This window comes from Echeneis naucrates, chromosome 20 (assembly GCF_900963305.1).
Source record: "Echeneis naucrates chromosome 20, fEcheNa1.1, whole genome shotgun sequence".
Taxonomy (NCBI): domain Eukaryota; kingdom Metazoa; phylum Chordata; class Actinopteri; order Carangiformes; family Echeneidae; genus Echeneis; species Echeneis naucrates.
The window spans coordinates 1,310,491-1,337,224 of NC_042530.1; the positions used below are offsets into that span (position 1 = coordinate 1,310,491).

At 43.7% G+C, this 26,734-nt stretch overlaps 1 protein-coding gene and 1 long non-coding RNA gene across 5 annotated transcripts in view; one reads left to right on the top strand and one right to left on the bottom strand.

Moving 5' to 3' along the window:
• Positions 1 to 797: 797 nt before the first annotated feature.
• Positions 798 to 8,556, bottom strand: LOC115061027 (uncharacterized). 4 transcript variants are annotated; one of them, XR_003842313.1, is made up of 5 exons: positions 8,354 to 8,556; positions 4,603 to 4,839; positions 2,789 to 4,320; positions 1,825 to 1,951; positions 798 to 1,730 (listed from the first exon to the last, which is right to left on the bottom strand). It is a non-coding gene; the product is annotated as an uncharacterized LOC115061027 (long non-coding RNA). The 4 variants fall into 4 exon arrangements; XR_003842311.1 differs by having other exon boundaries at positions 4,404 to 4,839; XR_003842312.1 differs by having other exon boundaries at positions 2,789 to 2,862; positions 3,474 to 4,839.
• rnf152 (ring finger protein 152) overlaps positions 7,874 to 26,734 on the top strand; it is a 34,033-nt gene continuing 15,172 nt past the window's right edge. The window contains exon 1 of the mRNA XM_029529240.1: positions 7,874 to 8,332. The gene's annotated coding sequence lies outside the window, so the exon portion shown is untranslated. The remainder of the gene's footprint in view (positions 8,333 to 26,734) is intronic.

The following is a 26,734-nucleotide window of genomic DNA, read 5'->3' on the forward strand; positions in this document are numbered from 1 at the left end:
CTGTAAACTTTATTGTGTTCTTTGTGACCTGGTGTGAACCAAAAAGGCCTGATTTTGTCCAAAATGTACTGAAATGTCCCAAATTTCATTTTTCCTTAAGTCAGCAGTGTCTCATAAAGGGTCATTCAGTTCTCCCCGGATGGTGATTGATTTGGTAAGACATTATTCTCTATCCTCTTATCCTCCTCTGATCTTCAACTGAAGGTGATGAAAGGTGCAGAAAAGTAAAGAGCAGAAAACTCCCTGCAGCAGTTCAAGTACACTGATTAGATACAGGAGGGTATGAGCCAGTTCGAGCTTTTAGATAAATATTCCCCATTGCTGCGAAGGTTTACATAAAATATGACACTCTTCATTGCTCCGGTGAAGATTAACATCTCTGCAGGGTATGATCAAATTTGAGTGTCTTGCAGAACCGCAAAATCAAACAGTCCAGGGTTTAACCTTCAAGCCAGGGAGAGCCACATCAGCCAGATTAAAGCAGCTATAATCGATACATTAAAAATGTGTGATATGCTCACAGTGATCAACCTACACCTGACTCTGCTGCTTGATGGAGCTTTAAATGTCTTTTAGGAGCATTTAATGGGTTAAAATCCAGAAAATATTGGAAAATTCTGTCACTAATAAGTAGTTTTCACTGTATTGCTGCTTGGAGGAAAGAATAAAGTACTGCATCCTGATCAGTCACAAAGTAGCCATGCCCCCAATCCATCTGCTGCTTTCTGGTCTATTTTCCTTTAAATGGGACCATCATTTCAAAAAATGAACATCACATTGTATTGAAGAAGATTTGAAACTTGAGACTGAAGTCATAAACTAATTAGGAAAACATTTACTGAGCTGATAAGTCGAAGGACAATGAAATCTGACTTCTTGTAAGTCGTAGTGTTCTTGGACAAGATATTGAAGCTAAAATTTGCTAAAGATTAAAGAAAACTGAAAGTTTTTTATGATGCAATAAAGGCTGTTTAAGTTTATTCCCACGTTTACTTTACAGTGGTTAGAAAACAGTTTTAATTTATGGAAATGACTCATAACCTCGCAACAATTTAATGGACTGGTCAATATTTGTTGTGCAAAGTCAAGTGAGCTATAATCACTGAAAGTACAAGAGCTATCGCTCCTGTTTACAAAATCGAGTTCCCACAAGCCTTTATCCTTGATTCACCATGAGCCTGGAAATAACAGTTCCACTTAGTACACCAATCTAGCATGCATGTTCATTAGTCAGGCGTCAGCAACACGTTTCATTGCGTTAGCGCTTGGCTTCAAGGTTGATTAGTTCATTCCAAGTGTTTTTAGAAAAGAAAAAAAAACAAGAACAAACAAAAACTAAAACGTATGATGCTGTGGGAAAAAGTGCAGCTCCTCTGCTGATGTTTGATAACAGGACAGGAACGTGCACAAGCTGCCACGACTCTGATCATAAAAACAAAGACGGGCAGCCATTTGCACAAGGTCAGCCCATAGCCTTGGGTCCTCCTTACTGAAAATCACTCTCCAGATGAGCGTCAGCCAAATGCTTAAAATGTAAATGTCCTCATCATTGGTAGTGGAGCCCAGCACCGGGCCGGAGGTGTGTGTGTGTGTGGGGTGGGGGTCCTGTCGGTGTGCTGGCGGGGAGCAGATGGGGGACGGAGTGGATCCCTCTGATGAGCCACTGAGAGCTTCACTGATTGCACTCATTTAACGGATGAGCTTCATTTTCAGTCTGCTGGATTGGAGAACTAGGACAAATTGAGTCATCGGATACTGTGCAGTTGCTCTTCAGCTTGTATGATTTTGTAGTTGTGGTTGTTGTGGTGGTGGTGTGTCTTTTACCTCTGCATCCTTTGGACATGCTTCGATGTTCGCCATTGTTCCCTCCACAGCGCTGACCTCAGTTGTTTTCACACAGTCGTTTTGGGCTGATGTGTGTTATCAGCAGCACTTCACTCTGGGACTGTCACTGAGAAAGTTTTATAAATGCTGGAGTCAGGAGATTTTAAGGAACAGAAAAATATCAGACTCACCATCAAAATGAATTCAAAGGGAGCCACAAAATTCCACAATTTATGCTCTTTTAGGTATTTTTCCAGTATAAATAATTGAAAATGTAAATGACACGTAAATATAGTTATACTACCAATAAATGCACTCAGACTAATTGTCTAAATAATTACCATAAGAAATAAAGTTCAGTGTGAAAACATTCAGCCGGGTGAACGGTTGATTCAGTCAATGCTTATGTTCTCTAATGGACATTTAATATGTGAGTCAATTTAGAACAACAACATGAAACTGGCCTGTTTGTTGTTTACACCGCACAAATATTGATTAAAATGAAAGAGCCAATTCTTCCAGTCGAATGTGTTCCCAAATTAAAACGCCATAATCCCCAAAAACTGGAACTCTCCAGGTCCCTAAAGGAGAATTCGGTCCAACATTAAGATTTATGAGTGCCAGTTAATAACTAAATGTATCAACAACAGCAATAAATAACTTTCCCAGTTTTATTTCAACTTAAGCTTTTAAAAATACAACATGATATCGAAGTAACATTATGCTTTGCTAACTTGAAAAACATCCTTACTTATGGTCTGGGACATGAACAAATACACAAGAAATTTAAGTTAAGCTACTTAATGAGATTTTTTTTTTTTTTTTTAGCATTTTGAGACTTTTAACCCAATTAGGACCACATCATCAAATTTACTTTTAGAGAAAACTGCAGCAGCTAATCACAGTAGCGAGCAGCGAGGTGTGCCAAAACACAAATATGTCACTAAATTTGAACTTTGCTCACCATATTCCGTAACCCCGGCAGAGTTCACTTGTCCTCCTCTCTCCTGCTCGGTCCGTCTCTCGGTGCTCTTTTAGCTGCTCGGAAACAGCGATAAAGACTGACGGCTAGCCAGCAGTTAGCCAGCCATCAGCTAGCTCAGCTAACACTTAGCTTCTTTGCCCAGCCATCAGCTAGCTCAGCTAACACTTAGCTTCTTTGCCCAGCCATCAGCTAACTCAGCTAACACTTAGCTTCTTTGCCCAGCCATCAGCTAACTCAGCTAACACTTAGCTTCTTTGCCCAGCCATCAGCTAGCTCAGCTAACACTTAGCTTCTTTGCCCAGCCATCAGCTAGCTCAGCTAACACTTAGCTTCTTTGCCCAGCCATCAGCTAGCTCAGCTAACACTTAGCTTCTTTGCCCAGCCATCAGCTAGCTCAGCTAACACTTAGCTTCTTTGCCCAGCCATCAGCTAACTCAGCTAACACTTAGCTTCTTTGCCCAGCCATCAGCAGAAGAGTCTGCCGGATTCAGGATTCATATAAACCAACCTCAAAAAATTTAATTGAACTGAAACGTATTCACACATTACAAATTATATTTATATATTTTTGTGTACTTAAGCATTTACATTTGTTGCTGATGCCATGAAACTTAAATAATTTGTGGATTAAATAATAGTTTAATTACATGTGAGTGTAACTTACTTTTCTTTAATCATCTTGTCTCCGAATCGAGGCGACAATCATGATATCCATCTTTAAAAGAGGGGAGTTGAGCTGCTCACACCTGAATTTAAACCAAATTTATCATTCAGTTTTCACATTTGAGTTGTTTCCGAACCAAGAAAAGATGTTTTAAATCTCTGAAGGGGCAAATCCACTCAATAAATGATGCTCCATGATCTGACGTTGTTGTTCTGCTGTGTGAAATCAGCTCCACACAACACACAGCTATTGTTTTTGTGTTTTTGCACTTTACATAATCCAACCTGACAATATCCGACATGTTTCTATTGGGAGAATAAAAAGCTTCTCCAGCTCTTTTCTCTCGTTTCCAACTCATCTGAGGGGAAACAGGGCGGCTCACAGCTTCTGAGGAGAACAACTTTCAACGAACTTTCGAGCTGTGAGAACAAATTGACAAACTGTTCGACTTTAAAAAAAAGAAATAATAATAATATATATATATATAATATATTTTGTAATGCGGTTGCCCTGGGAAACAAGGGATGCACGCTCACTTTCCACTCAACACATCCACTTGACATATGAACTTTATATCAGATGTGAGGATGGATGGAGAAGTTGGTGTGGGCGAGGAATCATGTGAGAGACAGATAAAGCCAGAAAACCTCCAGAGTGTACATCACTTTTTTCTTTTTTTGTTTTTTTGAGGATGCAGCTTGTCACTGCACATCACCCAGACAGCAGAGCAGCAAGCACAATAGGCAATTAGATTCCCATGGAAGCGCCAGGAAATGCAGCCGATATAATGGGGGGGAAGCAGGGAGGGGTAGGACGGAGTGGACTTGGGAGTCGGGGAGTTTGATCCCTGCAGGAGCAAAAAGAAAAAAGAAAAATCACAATCAAGTATATTCTCTTGTCAGGAAAACACAACAGCCCTGAGGATTTCACCTTTTTTCCTTGTGTGTGTGTGTGTTGCAAGATGCTGATGAGCACAGTTTAACAGCCGCCTCAAATTGTGCTGCCACCTCCCTTAAATTACTGTGTATTCAGCCTGAAGTGGTACCAGGTGGTTGATGTTCTGTGATGTCGACGTCGACAGGAGCAGAGAAAATTTACACACAAGTGTTGCGGCTTTCATCTCACACACCTCACCCGCCTCACCCCATCTCACCCACGTCCCAGTTGGAGTTTGGCTCCTTTCGGCGTGTGAGTGACCTAATTTTCCAGGAATGTGAAAGTGCTGCGTGGTTTTTCTTTTTCTCCCATCACTACACCACTAAATGATGGAAGTCTGGGTGTCGTCAGGCGGGAAGAGAGGAGAAGCATCTTCATCCATCAGCCAATCAAGCGTCGGCCGCTGTGTTTTCTCTGTGTAAACAAACAGCTGCACAAACAGACAAGACACACAATAATATATCTTGAGGATATTCACACTGAAGGCTGGAAACGGATCAGATGAGAACGGGAATATTGTTTGATTTCAGGAGAATGGTAGAGATTAAAATCAGACGATAATTCAAGTCATTTCTTACTTTTGTGGTTTTCACCAGACGTGAGTTGAAGCAAAAATATGCACGGTTTCTTTCTTCACAATTCCACAAAGGAAATGATAAGTGGTGCTTTTTTAAATCCTCATTATCAAATTCCTTTCAATAATTGGCTGCTCTCCTTCTTTATGACTAGTATCTATATCATAAATCTTATCCTCATTATGTTAATGCAATCATATATTATGAGACACTAAAACACTAAATGTTGGAATTATTGCCAAAGACCCTCTGAAGCTGTTGTTGATAGAACCGAGCCAAACTCCCACATTGACATTTCATTTCAAATTTAAAAGTTTGGCTTGATAATTAAGTTTTTAGAAGTGATGAACTTCTTTATCCTTAATGTGTATTTTCAAAGATGGCGATTAGATCATTTTTACACACTTGAGTGTCACTAACTGGGTCAGAACAAGCATCTGAGAAAATGAAGTTGACTCGGAGGAGTTTATACCTGCAGCTTCTCACAATGTTTACAGTCTGAGTTTTGGTCTCCATAGCTGACTTCCTCCTTCATTCGGACTTTACAGGATGATTTTTTCATATGATCACCTTTTTGTATCGTATCGGCACAAACCAGTTGTGCCAACATGGCAAAAGAGCAGCAGCTCATTTCAAACCTGTAATCCTTCCATGGATATAAATTTTGTGGTTCAGATTGTCTGCTGTGAATAAAAACGGAGATAAGCTATTTTGAATGAGATTACTTGTGAATCTCACAATCGACACGTCTTCGTCACAGCTCCTTTTTCTGTCAGAACAAACACCAACTTTGTCTTTGGAGCCATTTTCTAATTGTTAATGGCAGCGCCGCCATTGTGTGAATCCAAATGTGCGAGTCAACCCAGCGTGGAGGTTAAAAAAGCTTCAGATGTGGCGTGGTGAAGTTATCGATTGGCAGGGATGCCTCCATCCCGCCTGCGTGTTTATTCGGCCTACAGTTGAGGAGGAGAGCGCGTCCTCTGAATGCCAATTAAGCCCGTGATGGTCAGATCTTTGCTGCGGTGTACCGATGACTGGCAGGCCCGACAAGCTGGCTGAGCCGTGCATGTGTTTCCTTTAATTAATTGCTAGCGGCTCGGCTGGCGTGTGGGCGGACAGAGCGAACGTGAAAGAACAGAAATTCCGGCAACGTGTTGTTTTTTTTTTTTTTTTTGGGGTGTGAAACAAAAAGGGTTGTGGAATTGGAGAGGAGCGAAGCTTCGCTGCTCCTTGACAAAATGAAGTGAACGTGCATGTCTTTGTGTTGTTGGTTTTTTTTTCTTTTGGTTCCGTGCGATTGATCTCAGAAGCACACTTTGTTGTTTTCTGCAGAGCAATTTGTCGACGAGCGAGGAACAGAAATGTACAGCGTTTATCTGAGGGTAAGCTAAAGGTTAGCTTCACTCTCCCTGGAGAAGTGTGTGTGTTTGTGTGTCTCTTTTGCTTGTAAAGCAGTGGGCTGGTGCAGCTCGGCGTGTCTGCAGCCAGATTTAGGCACCAAAAGTCAACATTAGCATTTCAGAGGCCGGTCTAGATCCATCAGCTCAGTCTTGTAGAAGAATTCCCCAACTCCCCCCAGAGCCTGAAGCTGTATCAGACATTCACGGGCTCCAGGGGTGTGTTGCCATTTCAGAGCGTTAATGCATCACAAATTTGAATTCATTATCCTTCATAATTAAAGCAAATACATATGAGAGACTGCAGCGGTACCGTGGATGAACTCCAGAGGGACTGAAGCTCAGGCCTGCAGCTCAGGTGGCTTCTAACACACACACATTTATATAAATATAGCATCTTGTTAAACACATCCTCAGGGCTTCTTTTAATAATTTAACCCCAAACTGTGAGCCGTCCCTGCATATATATCGAAGTGTAATTGGCTCCGCTTTTAATTATACTCAGATTTAATTTGCTCAGTCTGATAGTGGTGAAAATCATTCTCAGAGCAAATCAGTTTTTCCACCAACGCCAGGTCCTTATAATACCTCCCTTGCTCTGAGTATGTCCCTGCTAGAATTAATACTGACTTTAACATCATTTCCATTTTTTTAATCTCCTACGAGGGAATATAGTTCACATCTACTCTTGGATCCTTTATGTTTTAATGATAAAGGTTTATAGAGCTCGGTTGTATTTTTCATATTTAAATTTGCCCCATAAACGTCATCATTTCTCCACTTATCCCCTACATTTGCTCTGTCGAGACTTAAAGGAGGATCTTAAATTAAAAGCAATTTTGTGGATGGTGCTAATTCTATTTGTGGGGTAGAATGGGGGTGTTAATGACAGATTCCTGCCTTTTGCCCCCTGTGAGGGGAGGGGGCAGTCCTGAGGATAGATGAGGAGTTTTCAGACCGACATCACAGCCGACCTTGTGCTATTAGTCTCAACTGTGGGGGAACTTGGAGCCAAGGTTGGGCATTTTAGCCGACAACGAGGGCCATCTGGTTCAAACTGCGAGCCAATTTGGTTTAACTAGAAAGACACTGGAGGAGCAACTGGGCAACCAGAGGGGCTCTTCAGGGAATCAGAGGGAATTTTAGGTAAGCCAAAATACAGTCAGACAACTGGGTGAAAAATGGCAGGAGTGTTTCAAGAGACATTAAATCAATTTTATACTTTGTTGAATAAAAATGTTAACCTGGTTTCTTTAATCTGGTTTAGCTCAGTTTCGGACCTCAGCAGGGGAGGAGGTGTTGATTTACAGGACCTCTTACAATTCTAGTTGAATACTCCTGATCTAAGGGTTTACAAAATGGCACTTATCGGCGTGGGGGGGCAGATTGCGCCCCCCACCCCCTTCACCCCACCTCCATTTGTGCGCGCCCCTGCTGGGACTTTAAAACTGAAGCCTCTTCAGGATGGACATTTTTTTGCAGTGCAGTCGGAGCCACCAAAGGCAGCAGTGCAGCAGCAGAGTCCGGACTGCCTGCTCGTCCGGACCAGACTCACACCCACACCAAGACCAAGACCAAGACCAGACCCGGACCCGACCGGACCGTGCGCGAGCGTCCCGGATTTTGGCCCCGGGCGGCCGGAGCTATGTGAGGCGCGTCGTGCGGTCTTTTCCCTTCCTGCTCCGGAGGCTGGACCGGGTGGGAGGTCCTGACTGATTTCGGGTCGAAGCAGAGCAGGAAGACGGTGACAGGGAGCAGCCCCGCCGCCCACCGCACCGGAGAGACGCGCAACGAGCCCGACTTCAACACCGCTGCTCCGCGTTTAAATGAACCGGAGCAGGAGCGGCGGAGAGCACACACCCGGAGGACACCCGACACAGGAACTACCGGAAAGAAGCAGCAGCAGCAGCAGCAGCAACAACACAACAACAACAACAACAACAACACAAAGGTGAGCGCTGTGTTTCTTTACCTGACGTCTCCAGAGGGATCTGTTGAAGGGGGGTCGGAAACGCACCAAAGTTGTTGGCTTTTGTGTGTCGGTGCAGGAGGGAGCTGCATCCTGCATGGTCGGGCTTTGTCTGGACACTTTGTCTTCACACACTCATGCAACACCAAATGCACGATTGCGACAACAATTCAGAAGCAGGAAATGAATGCTGATGGACAAATGAACTTAAATCATTTCATTCCCAGCTCATTTAAAATGAAATCCGGCACATTTTATTCCCTTTGTTGTGTGAGTGTCACACATCCTTTGTGTTGCTGCTGCTATCAGGGGACATTGAGAGAACAACTTTACCTCACTTCAGCTTCCTCACAAACAGGAATCAGACCCTTTTTTTGGTGTTTTATTGTGTGTGCTGCCGCCTCCTAACATTATCAGCCCATAGCTTCAGCGAGAAATTGAAAAACTGAGTCCAATTTATTGTAAAAGCATCTTTACTTTCAGCTACCTCTGGAGCGGGATGTGTTGGGGCGGTGATGTAGTGGAATTGGCTTGTTTCCTCCTCTCAGCCCAGTTATTTCTTTTTTTATTTATTTCAGATGCAGGAGTAGAATTGATCAGCGCTCCAGCTGTGCCACAGGCCTTTTTCGCTGCTCATCTAGGTTTTTGTGAAATGAGGAGGTGGGAGACATTAGACTCCTGCATTTGGTCTGAATTTAAAGTTTCGGTTTGCTCAGCTGCATCCCTCATTTCCTATCTCATGGTTTTTATGTAATTTCTGCAGCTGGACTACATGTGTTAACTCTTACTTAATTCTCTGCCACCTTTAATGTCCTGCAGGCTCACTTTGCTCCAATGAGAGTTAATGTCACTGATTCCTTGTTCTGCGACTTGTAAGCCTTTACTGCTTTGTGGGTTGTTTCCTGCGTGTTTTTAAAAACATTTCCTGCAGGTTTTGATGACACACAGTAGCTTATAGCAGATGACAATTATTGTGTGTGTGTGTGTGTGTGTGTGTGTGTGCTTACAGCTGTATAACGTGCTGCCTGTGTACTCAAACAAAAGCCACTGACAGCCAACGTCTGTGCGATATTAGACGTCGACACTGATGTGATAGTACACGCGTGTTGGGATTAGTGCTGCAGCACAAACGACAAACATTTCCTGGCTCCAGATTTTCCAAAGCGTGGATTTGTTGCCTTTTTCTATGTCACATTGCATGATGGAGGGGGGCGTGGATCAAAATACCTTTGAGGCTTGTCGTGTGGTATTTTTGGACAGAACAACAACGCTGAAGACGTCACCACAGGCTTTGGGAAATTGTGATGGTGGCCTGATTAAGCAGCCTGAAGGCCTCGGGGCAGGAGGGAGTGGCTGGTCTGTGCAGGGATGACCTCGGATATACTGTGTTGATTCAACACAACTTTAAAAACACAAAGGTCTCAACTCTGACACTTAAAGATCAAACCTAGAAAATGGGTTTTACACCATGACCTACTTTAAATCCAGACCAGTTTGTTCTGTCATGAGGAGGAGCCACAAACGCCTGTGAATGAGTTTGTGATAATTGTTTCCTCTTAAAGGAGAAAGGAGCTGCTTCTTGTCGTGCATTTATGTTAAAACAGTAATATTTTTAATGATTTTGGACAAAACAAGACATTTGAAGGTGCCACGTTTGACCCTAACTAAAAAAAATCAAATGAAATATTCAAACATCGGATGAGTTCTGTCTCTACTGATCCTGAATCCCAAATTTCCCCTGACGGCTGTTTCATCGGTGAAAGAATGTGTTTGGTAGAAGCAGAATATGAGCTGTGCTCACAGTGGAGCTGGAATCATGGTGTCAGCTACTTCATGCACTTTTTCTTTTACTGAACCCTTTTCTCTCAACTTTCCAACTTTATCTTTATCTATCTGTCTTAGATGGTTGCGATGCTCTCTTGGGCTGTTGATGTCGGTGAGCCTGAATCTTCTGTCGTGTTCTTGTGGTCTGATCTGAATTGAAATTGAACGATAACAGACAGCGGAGAGCATTAACTGAGGCCGGATTGGAGGTGGTGACTCATAAGAAGACGACGTCAAGTACAAACAGCTCTGCATGTTACAGTAACAACTGGATGTCAAACCGAGTGCAGGAGGACAAATAGTTCACTCTGCTCACTTCACCCGGTGGACTCGCTCAGGCACAACGTTACGCTTCCATTACTCAGAGATAAATCAAGTATTTTCCCAACGCACACATCTGCAGTTTACAATTCCTGGATTAACCTGTCAGAGGGAGCTTTACACTGCTGCATTTCTGTCTGTGCTTTGTTAACACTGGCTGATTAGAAGCGCCTCATTCCCAATAACAGTCACATGAATTCATAAGTTGCTTATTTATTGGACGGCGTTGCTGTGACCTGTCAACCTGCCAGACTAGAGGGTTTTTTGGCAGCGAGGGACCAGGCAGTCAAAACAAATCTGACTGTGCCTGGCACTTAAAGTGAAACGTGATGGATTTGAATGAACCATTGTGTTTGCATGTTCTCAGATTAAAATCAGGATTTCAGACATAAACCATTGTCTGTTATTGCTCCTGATTCTTGGGAAGTTTTAAAGCATCCAGACAGGATCATTTCTGCCTGCACACGTAAATAACTAAACGGTAAATGGTCCACTAAGCCTCTCCGAGATTTTAGGCTCACGGTAATTTCAAAAAGCACCTGAAGCATTTCTCTGAAACATGAATGTCTTTGTTTTAAGCAAAAGGTAAAACACCATGAGGGCGAGCAAAGGTCTGGAGCTGCAGCGCAATCAGTCATCACAGTCATTCAGAGGGATTGTTGGAGCGAGATAACACAGTGGACTTATGTAAAAGCTCTTATATTAGAGGGCGGGCTGCACACAGCGTAATGCAGGCCACTCAAACAGCTCTGCAGCAGAGCTTCTCTCTGGTCTGTTTGGATTCTGTTGTGAAGATACGACTGTTTGAGAAAAGTGATTAACTCTGGATTTGCCTCAGATATAAGATGTGTGTTTATTTGGTTTTGGCTGCTTAAGCCTGTTAAAGCCACAGAAGCTTGTACGCTTCCAAAAATCATGCTGCAGATTTCTTTCTATTTAAAGTAAAATATCAGCGCGCTGATTTGCTTCTGATGTCTCTTTCTCATGAATGAAGTGAGTTCAGACTCTGACTGGATCATTTCTGCTTCACTTCTGTGTTTTCATTCATCAATGCTCATCCTCCATCTTTGTTAGGCACATCTCTACATCAGACGCTCCTAGTTGGGTGATTGGGGGGGGTGCTGATATTTTAGATAATAGTGATCTTCCAGCTTTTCAGCCTGAGTTTGGTCTCTTCCTTCTTCAAAATTAGTGCTCAGATGTGCAGTGGGGCTTTTCCCAGTTTGGTGTGCAGTTATTTCAGGCTGATCTGAACCCAAAGACCTTTTGGGACCAACCTGACCTCCGACTGTGACGGTGAATTTATCGGCCAGCGCCGGTGGTGGACCTCAGTAATGCTCTTGTGGCTGAATGTGAGCAAATCTCTGCAGCAGGCTTTAAAATCCAGAGTCCAGCGCAGTGCAGCCTCTAAAAGCTGCATCTTATTGCTCGTTGTCTCGGAGTTATATGTGCGAGAATCACAGAGGGGGCGTTTCACCCACTTCTTATCTACATAACGTCAGATAATAACTGATAGTGGATGATTTTAGCCGTTCCTCGCACTTCAAATCAGCTGTTAATGAAATTCCTACTGGGATCTATGGGAGTGACTTTTCAAACGGGAGCAGAAGTGATGAGATATTTGTCCCCTTAGACAGACTGAATGGAGCCAGCGAGACACGTCACCTTTCATCACCTGCACATCCCAATATTTACTTACCTCGTCTAACAGCTGCCTGATGCTTTGTGCGAGCTGTTATAAAGGAAGGAGGGCAAACAAACGACGGTTTAGAAACCATCATGCTCTCCCTCCATCCAGACTATCTGGCAATCACAAGGTACATTAGCATCAGAGATTCAATAAGAGACAGATGCTTATGATGCAAGATTTAAATAGCTGGCACATGATGTCGGGCCAGCATATGGATGTTGTTGGAATAATGACAGACTTGTATCAAGCTATTGCAGTGTATTTTTTTTTCTTAGACAAATTCATTTTAAACGAATAACCAAACAATGTGAAGTTAACTCCTGACGTCTCATCTCAAACTGGATCGGCCTATTTCTTTATTTCTATTTTGATATACAAAGGCTAATAAATAAATCTCAAAAAAGCACAAATGTAATTATTCAAGACTGGGATTGATTTCAGATGGAAATAAAAACGGGGTGCAACGAGTTATTAGGCTGATAGAAGCCTGTTTTTCTGCAGACATCAAATAAATTCATCTGAAGAGTAAAAGAAAAATAAACGCTTAAAATTTTGCCATTTTTAAAGGACTTGTGTGGAAATTGATGGCATCCAATGGGGAGATGGTAGACTGCAACCAACTGAACCAGCCAACTCCACTTGTATTGAAGTCTATGGGAAAATGTCCCTATATCTCACTTGATTTATCAGCTCAGTTAGCAGGTTTGTGGTCAGATTCATTTTTCGCTTTCAAATACGATTTCTTCCGGTTTTAAAAACAAACTGGCAGCAGCGCACAGCGTCGTCCTGTGGAGATTAACTAATGAACACACATGTTTTGAATATTAGATCCCCATCATCCTTCATGCCGTTCCTTTTTAAAATGGGAAAACTATTTAAAGATATTTTTGTCTGTTCTCCAACAATCTGCTGCAGCACAGAAGGGAAAAGTAAAAAAAAAACAACAAAAAAACGCATGTGTGAAAATGTTTGCACTTGCGTTGTATTCTGCTTCCATTTTGGTTCCTTAAACGTGTTGAAATTGGCCATCCAGTGTATCTGATTAGACTGAGCTGAGATCCGCTAATATCCCTTCCAAACACAACCCCATGTCTACCGGTCAGGTTTGTAAATCCTATTTAAAACTCTCATGGCCGAACTAATGAGGCCTGACTAGTTCCTGAACTTCTTAACATTTTTTTCCAAAGCAGCTGTCAGCAGATATAAGTTCTGGGGACTGAGGGAGATTTGGCCATGTTTAATTTTGTGGAGATGGAAAGTTGTGCCGCCCGCGTTGGTGCTCTGCAGCCTCTGCTCTGGTCAGCACATCAGTTAGATAAATATGACAAGCTGTTCATTAACTAGATCAACGGTTTCATGTTTGTCTCAAATTGAATATGTCGAGCTGATGGAGGATTCACCGCCTGCAGGATTAACACCAAGTTCTTAGCCAGCGGATATTTTCTTAGCTCCGGGCTGGTTGTTTCCCGTAACCTCTCTGAAGAGGATCATCCGACTCGCCGTGCCCTCCATTCATCATTTCCTACTTTATTCTCCTCCTCCTCTCCCTTTTTTTTTTTTTCTGTGAAACGACTCTGCGGCTTCATTAATTTCAACCTCTCCCAAGATGGTGGCAGGTTCGCTTCCACCTTTCCCTCTGCTTCATTTGCATCCTGGCTCCACACGAATGCCCAAGTGTTTTCTGGGAGTCAGGTGGCTAATTGGATCCCATCTGTTGGGAGAAAGCGGCCTTTACGGCATCTTGGGTAATTTGTGTCAGGAGTTTTTTCCACACTGAATTAGTTTTCTACCCGCCGTCCGGAGCTCTGACTCTTTTCTTTATCTTCTTCTCTCCTCTGACAGTTCCAGATTATTCACAGCATGCTTTGACATGACTTTTGGATAAGGCAGGATTTATTAGGAGCTTAAGCTCTAAAAAATAACTTTTTAATAATGGTTAATAAATCATCCACAGATGCTTCATACGTAGTGTTCAATCTAATAACAAAGACAAAGGAGATTCAGGTAATTCACTGTCTGACAGCTAAACATCTACCTGACATTGTTCTGATTAATGCTTTAAACCATCAGTCCATGATTTATTATCCAGTATTGTATTCATTTCTTCTAGATCATGATCAGAATGTGGATGATATTGGTGTCTTTAGTAGCTTTTGGGTTGTTTTACGAGGAGGAAAACGAGTTCTGCTCATTATGTCTGCAGCCACTCATCATCATCATCTGACGGCTGTTTTTATTTCACAACCTCTCTGCAACATGAACCTCTTTCTGTGCAGAGATAAGGCTCAGAAGAGGAAGTGGCAAAACAGGAAGTGACGGGAAACCACAAAGATGACGGGCTTGTTTGTTCCCGTGCTAAATGTTCTGTGGCGTTCAGAAGCCAAAGAGACTTTTGGACACGCGAGATGTTATGAGATAAAATAGGCAGCATGAAAATAAACAATGAAACCATTAAATCCAGGTACAATAAGAATAATTTCATGACTAGTGGTACCACAGACCAGGGACCAGGAACAAAGACTGCAGTTCCCACCCAACAGTGATTTTTAAATACCGATGTTGCTGAGGTCTGGACATTTTTTATGTGAAGCTACTGAAGGCGAAGGTCAGATTTTACAGTGGAGAGTCAGTTGGATGAATAGTTAACGAATCAGAAGAACAGAGAACAAGTCAATAAAAGAAATCTCACTTCCAATTTGTGCTTATATTCCATCACCTGTACATAAACTGCATGTTTGTCTAATGTGCAAGTTCTGCTCATGATCGGCACTATAAAGAGAATTCCTCACATCAAAATAACAAACTCATGGCAGAAAGTAGGGCTGCACAATAAACAAAGAAAGGACTTTACAATTAGATTTCAGTGGAAATGACTGTTCTTGCTATTTATTTTCATTATAATTTCATTTTAAAAATGAAAATGATGACGTGACCTCCACGTTCCTGTATGTCTGCAGAATGTGAATTTGTAGGTCAGGGCGTCTCTGCGGACCCACAATGACTCTGGAGGTTGACAATGTACGACAAAGTTGTGTCACATTTTATCTTCACCCCCCCACACCCCAAAAAAAAAAAAAAAAAACAACAAAAAACAAACTGCAGCCCGTGCGTTTGGATTTTTCACTTCCATTTGACATGGTGCATCTGTATCATCTGCCTCATCATTGTTTTCCGGCTCTTCCTAGTATCAACGCTTGTGCTGTTTCTGATTGTTCACATCTCAGACGGGCTCTTCTCCGCGGCCTCCTCTCCTCCGTCTCCTCATCGCTCTGCGTCTGTGCATATTTAATCATAATGCTTGTCACATGAACCCCGCTGAAGGAGCTGCTGCTGATGAATCAATTTCAAGCTCTTTTTGAGAGTTGCCTGACAATTGATGGGGTGCCAGCATTGACCTTCTGTAATGAGGTAAGGTCTTGGTAACTGCCAGCAATAGTGGGAGAGGGGAGGGGCGGTTAAAAAACAACAAAAAAAAAAAAACCATTCAGCGGAAGGAGAGGAGGGTGGATGGGCAGATTGGAGCACAGAGCTTCATTGCAATTGCTTGGATAAATTAAATTTGCCATAAAAAGAGAGAAGAGGATGAGACGAGAAGTGGATGAGGTTTAAAGTGGCAATAGAAGGATGATGACAGAAATAACTGGGAAGGTGGGGCCTCCAAGGTTATCCCCACAAATTGAGACGCTCGCAGAGAATTGCACACATCAGTAGACGTCTTATTAATGCAGTTATCGTGGTGTTTTCTTCTTCTCTGATATCAGGGCTTTGATTGTCTGCAGCAGGCTCGTCAGCTGATACCGCCGTGTTTCTGCTTCCTGCTGCATGACACTCCATTTGTTTTAGCCGCTCCATCTGAAATGACTTGCGTGCACACGGAGGAATATTGACACACCAGCTGTCTCCACTATCTATCCGTAAAGACGGTATTTGTTTTTTTTTTTTTTTTTTGTTTGTTGCTGAGGACCTGTGGCATGTGGCTCTAGTTGTTTCTTCTCCTGGATGTGGATTTCTGAAAAGGATCCAGTCTGAATCAGTTAGAGTCCCCTCAGTGTTCCTGTTGTTTGGTGGGTGTCTCCTCCGATGATCGATGCTGTTGTTTCCGTCTGCAGGACGGATTGTGAGCAGTGACGAATGATGAAGGCTAATGCATCGTCCGATGTCAGAGCAAGATCGTTTACTTTGCCTTCACAATCCATTATGTGCAGAGAGAAGAGGAAAAGTTGGAGGATTTCACTGAGAGTAGGCCGGATGATATCTGTGGAGACGTATAACAGCTGCAAGCCCAAAGACATTTCATTGATTTTAATAAATCATAAGAAATAAGAGCTAAATCCTCATTTAAAGGTCCATACAGTCTAGTTTCAAGTCTTCAGTACACCATGATGTTAATTTTCTAAATCATGGCTCCATTTAGAGGACAATAGAGCACAAATCAGCAGCTGGGCGGTCTGATGACATACTGCAGGCGTCAGGTTGTCTGTAGTCAGGTCACACAGCTAGGAGACTTTGTTCAGAGAATACTTTTACTTTTCTGCTTCTGACCATTGTGAAATATGTTGTGTCCATTATTTTAGACAACTTCTCTCAAATAGCAAGTGCAGAAGTGTGTGTGTGTGTGTTTTGTGCACATGAGCAGAGCAGTATTCATGAAGCGTGTTCAGCCTTCAGGACGAAGGTCTCTGCTCCTCTGAGTCACCTGCAGTCTGGCGGCAGATGTGTCATTGGGTGCTTCGAGCCTCGAGGGCCGACTACACGGTGCCATCACACCTCAGTGACGAGCAGCGTGCTCCCATTCTGGCCTTCTTCTGTAAACGGATAAAACTGAATCCCCCCAAACTGTTAACACTTGAAATGATACTTGGGAAATACTTTTGGAGTATTTAAAGAATGTTTTTAAAAGGAAAACATCCGACAATAATTGCTTATGATGAGAGTTTCTTCCATTTCCTGAGCGGAATGAAAAGCGGCTCCCTCTTTCATTTAAATGTTGAACCTGTTCCAGGCAGAATATCCTGCAGTTCTTACACAAATCTCTGGATCTCTGAAGGCTTGAAACCAGAGACTGAGACCATAAGCTCATCAGGAAGGTCCTAATGAGTATCAGGGAGAAGGGCGGACATTTTCCCATATGCTTCAATAGACTCTGACTAGCTTTTACAACCTAGGGAGTCGCCTCCTGATGGTCTTTAGATAGAGCAACGCTTTGAGGCTTATGAGCATTGCTTCAAGCTAAAGCTTGAGTTTGTTTAAAACTCAATTTATGTGTGTGTGTGTGTGTGTGTGTGTGTATGTATATGTGTGTGTGTGTGTGTGTGTATATATATATATATATATATATATATATATATATATATATATATATATATATAATTAATTTTTTTTTTTATTTAATTTAATTTAATTTATTTATTTTTTCTTCAAATTTTCTATTACCTCAGTAAATTCCTGGCACGACACTTCAAATGGTGTAATATCCCCCAACAACAAGTTATTCCACACATTAAAAGTTCATTAGAATTTCATTTCGCCCAACACGGACATCTGGTTTTGTACCCATTTGGCCAAATGCAGCCGTCTGCGTCCAAACTATGTCCAAAATCCACGTAAGCTTACTACTGTGAGCTGTAAGTGTATTAATAAGAATAATAAAAGAAGATGAAAACTGTATTTGAAAATGGGCCTGAAGAAAACCAGCAGCAGGACTCTGATCCTGAATCATGAACCTTCCATAAATGTTCTCGTTCATAAACCTCATGTGTGATTGGGTTTTATGGGCGGGCGACGGCCGAGAGGAGACTCTTTAACTTGGCGGCGATAATTGTTGTTATTTAATTTGAGGGGGGCGTGGCCCAGATATGATTGACGAGCTGTGCCTCTTACGGTCGATTTACGGGGAAAGAGAGAGAGACTGTTCGCCATAAACACCGGGATTAACACGGCGGTCCAGCGTCGACCGGGGGGGGCGTTAACATGCCAAAGGGGGCTGGACCAACTGGGGGGGGGGGGGCAGTTATCGACGATGATGGATGGATGAGTCGGTGGGGACATCATTGAGCTGTGAAGGTCCCCCCCCCACAGTTGACAACTCCACACCTGACCTCCTGACCTCCTGACCTTTTTAATAAAACAGATGTCGTGCGCTGAATTTACGCGCTGCTCGTCTCGGCTCGTGGTGTCCGCCGGGTCAACTGACCGGTTTGGTGTGCAGATTAAAGCTCGATGAATTATGACTGTCCCCTCCCCGCTCTCTGATTAGCGCCGTCTGCTCGCACGGCGTGGTTAGCATCAGCTCGACGCCTGACCCACTTTTCCTTTACTCCGACATCTGGGACCGTCTGCCTCTGTAGGCTCAAACATCCCTTCATTATTCACCACGGGGACACGACACAATCAGACAAACCTTCTTCTTGGTTCGGGAACATGTGAACCGTGCTGCGACTTGATGATCTCAGAGAAGCTGTTCAACACAAATTTATCAATTTACATTTTTCACCAGAACCTGGATCTGCTTTCTGTCCTGCTGGATGATTTTTAAAGCTTTCTGACCTCAGTTTCAGCGAGGTGCCGTTAGTTTATATCTGCTCATTCTTTCCTACTTTTGGCCTCAGGTTGTGGCAGGAAGAGGCCCAGGAGGGCAGATGTTAATATGGTGTCACCCCCGGAGCGAAGGCCTTTGTTAAAATGTGTTTTTTCCAAGGTGACCTCCCCTCTCCAACCTGGCGCTGCCTGCCGCGTGGTCTGTAGGCCAGAGGAGTCACAACACACACCTGGCGTGATTGATTCTTTTTTTAAAAATGTCCTCCCCATTCTGCTCCCCCCTCCCGGGTGAACAAGAACGCTTACCAGCTGTTCAGATCATCTAGTTCCTGTACCAAGAGGCGTTCCTCTCCAAAACATTTAAACTGGATTTTGGTTTGGTTTCATTTTTGCGTGTGATCATAACAGATGCGCCGCGTTTCCTCTCCATCCTTCAGCCTTTTTGGGCCCGTCTGTCGCTCCATCCATTCACGCCATAATGAAGATGCCCCGTCTTTAGATTTACCGCCACTCGCTCAGCCAGCAGGCCCGTCCTCGCCGCCAGAATTTATAAGCTTTGGCAGCCGTTCCACAGATCATCGTTGGACATAAAACAAGGCGAAGGAAGGAACGATATTTTTCATCTTTCTTTTTCATCTGGGGAGGACACAGTCCCCGAGACAGGCTGTCGAAATTAGATGTCACATGTGTGATTGCCTTTGATACTGATAGACTGGTCTGTCACATACGTCACATCGGTGGGCGGCGGGGGGGCAGGCGGGGGTGAGGAGGGCGTGTGTGGGGGGGGGGGGGGGGGCTGCTGGTTTTAATATGACTCACATCCAATTCACGTCCAGAAAATGGATTTTCTATATTATGCAGAAGAGGCAAAAACGTCGGTGAGAGTTTCACACGATCCTCAGAAGAAAAACCTTCTGCTGGGGTTTTAACGTGTCGTTCCGGGGGGGGGGGGGCAGCTGTACCCCTCATTTTCTGTTGGTTCTGCTTTACCTGCTTTTGAGTCTGAATCAGCTCACGAGCTGCAGAATGACACATCAGGCGTCTCCGGAGCAGCCGGCCTCGCCCTGCACCTTGCCGGCGGGGAGGTTGATGTGACGTCACATGTGCCGCAGCAGGAAGCGACTCCTTCTGACGCACACACATTCACTCAGACACACAAAGACACACAATCTGATGGAAGTTCAGTGTGGGTTTTCTTAGGCGGCCTTTCTGTAAAATCGAGCATCAGTTGCTTTAGATGTTTGTTTTGTAGTTCAGATCTCGATTAAAAAGGCTTATAATGAAATTTATTTGAAACATTCAGTCTTTAACCTCACAAGGTTTTTCTCGGGTTGTTTCATCAGTTGTATAAACAGACGCAGGCTCTGCTGATGAAGAAAAGTGTCCACAATTCAAAACAGCCTGTGCAGGTTTGTGTTTGTGCTGTCTGTGGAAAGTTTTATTCAAAATTGAGATGCAAACAATGGGAGCACATCGAGCTGTGATAAATCCACCGCTATTACCAGACAAAGTAGAAGGTCGTACTTCAAATCCACTTTCAAACACGACGACGGAGAGGGCGGATTTTAATCCTTGCAGCTGGGTGTTATTTACTGTTGCTCTGCGGTTAGTGAATCATCAACATCAGACGCATCAGGTGTGACCCCCCACTCATGTTTGTCTTTGTCTTTAATGGGCCGCCCGGTTGTTTCCCTCCTTGTGAGCACGTTTCCGCCCCATTTGAATTAATTGGATGGTAAATTGATCCCTCTTTGGAGCAGACCCCTGGAAGCTGGAGTTTTGGCTGCATGCTGGAGTTTAATCTGAATACTAAATGTTATTAAAAAGGCCTCTACAGCTCTGTCTGTGTGGGACAGTCTGTACCTGAGGACAAAAATAAAAAAAGAAAAACAAAGACACCCCAAAGAGCCGATTGCATTCATTGCGCATCATCGTGGTATAATTCGGTAATTAATTGCCTCAGTGGCTGGATGGGCTGTAATTGAATTTAATTTGTAACTGAAGATAAACAGTATGACTTCACAAGGTGCTGCCTGCTGCTGCTCATCTGCTTGTCTCTCCATCTGAACAGGATACGGAGTCAGACTCCTAATGTTTTTATAATGAATTGATAAGAGCGTCGGAGTGATGCGGCGGCTCGTGTCGTGGAAACGCGTTCATATATTCACTCACGGTTTTAGCTGAGGGAGAATATCCGTAACCATGATATTTAGCTCTTTTTCAAATGATCTGTTTCATCATTTAGCCTCTTAATAAGTCAGGAAATGGTGGCTAACAGCCCAGAATGATGCCAGAAGATATCTCGTCTGGTTCTGGCAATGGTGCCAAACCTAAGGATATTAAATATCCGATGATATAAAGCAGAAAGCTTCAATTTTTTCATCTAAGTTGTTGTTAAGTGGTTTGGATGAGCTCTCTAATAGTCCCTTTAGATTCAGGATGGTGCATTTGATCTGCCCTAAAAGAACCCTAAAGATGAATGAACCCAGACAGATGATGGAATCCAAAAGGACGTCAAATAAGCTTCATAGAAGTTTGGGCCACCGTCCAGCTTTGGCTTTTCGATTAATATTCATTAACCTGATAATTATTTTCATTACAAATCAACAGGTTTATTATTTTCACTGTCACTTAGCAAATAATTGTATGAAATACTTTGTTGTGATGATCCAAATGTTTATTTTTGGAGCATATTAGGGCTGCAGCTGATTTGCTGCTTCAGCCTTTCCACATTTCCTCCTTCGTGTTATTCAGCCTCATTGTTTCAGGATTCGTCCATCTAAAACGCGGGACAGAACTTTAATTGAAATATTTTTTATTTTTTTCTCAGCAGAGGCAGAATCCCAGTTTTATTTTTTCTTTATTCTGAGAGCAGCAGCCGAGCCGAGCCGAAGCTTGGAGGGAGCTGCAGACGCTCCTCACAATGTAGATGACAGGATAAAGACAGAAAGAGGCAGAGCGGCGCAGAATGAATGAGGAAGGGGAGCAAAAGGGATGGAGGCAGCGATGGAAAGAGAAGGGAAAAGGCCAGGAGGGGGAGGATGAGCCACGTCTCCCTTGTCTTGACATTTCTCTCCGTCTCTCCTGGGAGTGAATTTCCTGATATAAATGTTCCAAACTGATGATGGAGAGGAGGAGGAGGAGCCGGCCTGTCTGATGTGTGTTAGTTATCACAGCAGCAGAGTCGGCCTGTAATCTGGTTTCAGGTTGCTGTAATTAAAGGTTTTGGGCCTCAGCAGTTTTCTCCAGGCTGATTTGTTCGGGACATGCTGATTCCCTCCGCCGGCTGGCGGCGGCTCTGCTGCTGCTGGTGGTGGTGGTCATGGCAACAGCAGGGCCTACAGGTATCCATATTGATATCTCTGTCCAGGTTGGATTTACATTCAGAGCTCTGCAGCAGGTGCTGCTAATCCACCTGGTTCACCTGGAGCGGCGGCCCAATCACCCTGGAAACAAGGAATTTTCCTCCCACTGAGACGCTTCCATCCGACCAACAGCTGGAATATTTCATTTAAAGAACAAATGGTCGCCTCAGAGGCAGACTGAGATATCAGGAGTTTCTACAGCGGGCGTCATGTCGACAAACGCATCACGGCAGACATACAAGTCAGACCCTCACGGGCGAATTTCAAGCTGATTGGTCGGACAGTGGAAATATTTTTAAGTTGACTTTTAGGTTTCTGGTCTCTTAACTGAGCTGAGCTGACTGTCTCCAGCTTTCAGCTGAATCTGTAACTCTAAATCCATAAAGATGTCCTTCAATGTGAAAGATAAAAACAAACTGCAGGAGTCTCCTTCCTGAAGTTGGACAAGATGGATTCCCTTCATATGTCGGTGGGCGGCTGCCTCTGTGAGCCTCACAGTTTGGACGCCACAACAAACGTGGACGTGGCGTGTTCACGTTGGCCTGATGTCTCCTCGCAGGAGTCGTGATCCTCCATCTCAAAGTGAATGTGCAGCTGCTGGCTTGTGAAGTTCAGGAATAACAAGTTGGTTAGAAACTTTAATATATATATTTTAATTTTTTATTCAAAAATGGAAATCTTGCACTTTGAAACACCAACATCACTTCTGTTATAAAGGCCTGACACTGGAATCGTGAAATTTATCGATGCTTATCAGAGGAATTTGGTTCTTGTCAGAAAAGCAGCACATTTCAAAGCGGCTCCTTTCACATTGCTGTCTTATAATTTCACCTCTTTGTAGCATTAAGCCTGACAGCTCCGCCGCCATGCAGCAGCTTTCCTGTCTGAGATCTTTGATAAAAAAACAAACGCTTTATCTCCAGCTAGAGGCGTAACGTCGGCGGGTTGGCGGAACGATCCTGCAACCGGGCTCCTTCCCAGACGGGCGATACTAATCTGTCCGCTCCTCAGGTGTCCTGAGCGAAGAGCCGGAGCTGGCTGCCAGATCAAACACACCAGCTCCTCAGTTTCCCTCCCCTTCGTTTTCTTGGCAAATTAGTTATTTTTCTGCATTTTTTTTTTTTTTTTTGTGCCAAAAACACACAGGTGGAGAAGAGTGGCTAACCTTCAGGCAGATGGAGTTTTCCTTTTGTGAGCTGCAGGTTTTGTAATCACAGGATCACTGAGTGGAATCGACTGTGTTCTTGATATCCAGGACGGATTGTGTATCTCTCTGGCTGCTGGTGCTCTTGCTATTTTTTGCAATCCCAACGCAGGATTTCATGAGATAGCATCTACTGACGTCCTTGTTTGGCCTCCAAACGAGTCCCTGTGTCTCCTGCGGCTGTGTTTGCTTAATGCTGGAGCAGCCGGGCTTTTCATGTATAATTATGCCCATTAGATCCGACTAAATCCCAAACGAAGCCTGCAGAAGGACGGGCGGCTCGAGCTGCCTCTCTGTCTGTTGGACCCAAAGGAAATGGCGTTCGATCAATAGTCAGCTCTTACAGGCAAATAAAGGAATTTGCATTTAAAGCTATTTTTATGAAGAATCAAAAATATCTTTGTAGCTGATGTGAACCAGTTTAGACCGACGTGCTTGATAGCCTTTCACGTTCTTTCACTCCCACTGAGAATGTGGATTTATTTTTCATGTCATGAAACGTTTTTAGGGAAAATCACATGCGATAAAACGGTGAATTACAAGTTGAGTGTTTCTTAATAACGTGGGTTTGTGAGCTGTTGTTCTGAGGCCTCTACTTTGGAATTTAGCCGTCATCATCGTCTTCATCTTGGTTTTTTTCAAATTGTGTTTAAACTCTTGCTGTTTGCTAGACAAATCTGCAGAGTCATACTTTTGGCTTCGGGCCTCTACCTTCCTGTTAATTATGCATGACTCCCCTTTATGTGTGTAAAGGCTTTTTTTGAGGGGCGGATCAGAGCCCGTCTGCACCAAACTGTGTGTTTGGCAGCAGGAGGCCGACGTTATCAGCTCTGGAGATAAACGGTTGATTTACATATGTTATCTGTTCGTTCGTTGTCTGCTCTTGTTCAGAACTTGATGTATGTCTCTCTCTCTGCGGCGTCTTCTGTCTCAGTCGAGCTGGTCGAAGTCCTCGGGCGCCTCAGTGTGTGTGTGTGTGTGTGTGTGTGTCGTCAGCTCGTCTGTCGGGCCTGTTGATGGAAACGTGCCTGCAGTCTGACTCCGTAACACACGACACCAGAGGGCTGATTTATAACCTTCCCACGCCGCCACCACGTCGGCGCATTTTCATTCAAAGTTGACCCTGTAAAAACATGGACTCCATTGTTGCTGGAGGCCGTCGAGCTCGCCCACTTGCTGAGTTTGCATTGTGCTCCTCATCGACCGTGCAGCTGCTGCGTCTCTGTGCGGTCGGCCTGCCACCTCATTGGATGTCACCGGCATTGATTAACGCCGCCGGCCTCGTCGGAGCTCGTTATCCCGCCAGTGCTCCACTCATTAACGGATGCATTAGCAGGTGTTACTGCAGCTCATCCACACCTGTCCGCTGTCACGCTGAGACAGGACGTGGAAGTGTGAACATTTCCTCCAGATCAGCTTCAGAAATCATCCTTTTCACGTCTTTTATAAACTGCAGCAGTCCATCAATAAGAAGAGCTGCAGGAAATGAGCTTCCTATTGATTGATATCAATCACACTTTTCATGCAGATGACTGAGCTAAAAGGAAAATAAGAAAATGAATTAGAACAAAATATAATTAACAGAATTACAGTGAAATGAAGTGACAAATAACTAAAAATCATTTTCCTTTTAAAGGCCAGGCAGAAGAGGTGCGTTTTAAATTAAGTTTTAAAGTCTGACAAACTGTTGGTGCGCAAAAAAATTGGACCCTAGCTGTCAGTTTGAATATGGACAGACACTCAGGTGGTAATAATATGGACCTGGTTTTTATTTTTGGAGTTAATTAACACTTCAATCCATTGAGAAGTCTTTTATGAATAAATGTTTTCCACATTTATAAATCTAGAAGCTCTGTTATGGACTGCAGACTCTTTCTAAGTGTTGGCTCTCTCTGTAAACACAAACTCAGCCCTCAGCGTCTGGAGGCATCAGGAGCAGATGAAGATTGATGCCATGCTGCCTCCAGGCGAAGGAAGGAAGTTACGATTTGAAGTGTTTCAGAGTTTATGTTCTTCAGCGTTTTGTCGGCTGCTTTGGGCGGAAACTCAAAATTCAGGCCTTGTGGTGCCGAAGAGGACGAGTAACTGGCAACTGCCGCGTCAGGCTGAAGGTGATGGACTCAGACAGCTGTCAGTCAAACATGCTCCTCTTCGATATCTCGCCGACTTGTTGGAGCAGAAAGGACGTTTGCAGGAAGCAGATTAAACTGTCACCACGTCAAAATATTTTACATTCCCTTTGCATCGATGGAGAGTTACCATCCATATTTAATGCGCTTCACTGTCATAAATAAACATAACCAATAGAAACATGCTGCTGAGGTGGACTCCTCCAGGAAGCTGTCTGAAACGTAAATGTAACGTCTGTTAGGCTCAAAATGGTTTCAGGGATTTTCACTCATTTCTGTCAAGATTTCCATTTCACGTTTGTACGGATAAAGATGGTGGGATATCCATCTGCGTGCCTTCAGCTCGGATGTCGTAAACATCTCTTTAAAAGCTGAAAACCCAAATAAATGGACGGTCTATGAATTTACAGCCAATTGGATTCACCAGCCACGCCACTCTGGGGTCGTGTTTTTGACCTCTGAGGAAGTGAATCCTCCGATTCCTCCGGTGATGAATTTATTTTGCGTGTCACGGTCTGCAGGAGAAAGTGCTGCTGCTGGGGAATCTATTTGCATAATATCCCCACGTTTCCTAATGTTGGCAGGAGGAAGGACGACGAGATTCCTCTTTAATGTGGGGGGGGGGGCAGGCTCACCTCGCTGCTGTGAAGCTGAGCTGATTTCATTAGAGGTGCCTTGGAAGCACGAGCTGAGCGTGAGCCAGTCAGGGAGAACACAGGTAGCCTTTCGCATGTTTGGCCGCCGGAGATGCTGCTGAAGGTCAGGCGTGTCTGCTGTGTGCGTACGCTGTGTGTACTGTGTGTGCACAGTGTGTATGTTGTGTGTTTTATGTTTGACATTTGTCTGTTTTTCCAGCTCTCTCTGCTGCAGGGCGCCTCGAGAGAGAGAGAGTGGAGTTGGAGGTAATAACAGACTCATCATTGAGGGTGTGCGTGTGCTTGAGTGTGTGAGACACGTCTGAGGGTCAAAGGTCATCATGCAGCTCGTGCAGTTACAGAAACGATCACAACAAAAATCTCTTTCTGTTCCACCAGCTGACACTGAAAACATCTGATGGTTGTTTCCGACTCAAACCTGAATTAAATCACAGACATTCAAAATGATTATTATTCAAATTATTTTCAGTTTACATCTGAATATAAAACTGCAGGCTTTTGTATTTTTCTTTGATTTTCTTTTGCTTAAAATAATGAACAGAAAATGAAACGGGCAGATAGAAACAAAGCAGCCTCAGTCGGATCAGGTGACCTCACAGATCTCCGGGGTAACAAACGGCACCTCATGCTGCGACGGTGCCGTCCTGCTTCATACCTG